The following is a 1,064-nucleotide window of genomic DNA, read 5'->3' as shown; positions in this document are numbered from 1 at the left end:
TATTTCTTCTCCCCCACTTGGATCAATCATATGATTCTTCTTCATGACTAATTTCGACATCCGATTAAATATTAATATTTTAATATTATTTTATTTTAAAAATTTTGTCATGTCTCCTTGGTACCCAAAATACCTTATTATCCCTCACTTGACTTCCGAATCGCCTTTTATCTCACAAATTCTCCTCCGATAAAATTATTATTATTTTATTGTTATTTTCTCGCGTGTGTAATATTTTATCCTAAACTACTCCTTTCGTCTTTTATCACTTTTAAACATTTTAATTGACCTCAATTTGCATCCGATCAACTTTGTTTATCACCATATCAAAGTATGGGGTATTTCAAGCTTCCACCAAGCTTTTACAATGGCTTTTACCAGGTTCAGTCAAAAACCTTTTACACTAGTTTTTCACGGGCTAAACTAAAACCCAAAGTGATTTTTGAAGGCTCAACCACAACCTTCAACAATCAAGCTATCCCAAGCTTGAACAACCCCTTAGAATGACTCCCTCACTCTAAGAATACAAGAGAAGTAATAAAGAAGTACCAATGATCACTTACTTGATTTAGATGGTACAAGATGAAGTGCTGAACTCTATTACAAAGATTACCGTTTAAGTGCAGTAAAGTGCTGTGAAGCTTTTCGGTTGTTTTTTTTTTACTTTCTATAGCTCAAATCTCATTCAAGGCTTGAAAAAACTTGTTTCTTATTGTTGGAAGACCCTTTTATGCTTGGAGATACAACTCTGATGGTAGTTTGGCAGTTTATGGTCGTTGGAAATAGTTGAGGATGAGTTCTAGCCGTTAATCTATCTTTTAGTTCTCTGGTTCAAATTGTAGACAGAGAGCTCTTAGTCGACTGACTTGGTCGACTAAGTTGATTCTATTTCTGGTTTGTAGATCTTGGTAGAGAGCAATTAGTTGACTGTCTTGGTCGACTAAGTTGATTCTGTTTCTCAAACTCTTCAGCCCGCCATTTCTCTAATTTGAAACTTGGTCAACCAATGTTCTTCCTTGTTTCACCAATAAGCTTCCTCCTTGTTATTCAGTTACATCTTGTTG

This window comes from Theobroma cacao, chromosome 9 (genome assembly GCF_053813885.1).
Source record: "Theobroma cacao isolate CCN51 chromosome 9, ASM5381388v1, whole genome shotgun sequence".
NCBI classification, from domain to species: domain Eukaryota; kingdom Viridiplantae; phylum Streptophyta; class Magnoliopsida; order Malvales; family Malvaceae; genus Theobroma; species Theobroma cacao.
The sequence above is the reverse complement of the archived record's forward strand: the minus strand, read 5'-3'. Positions refer to the sequence as shown.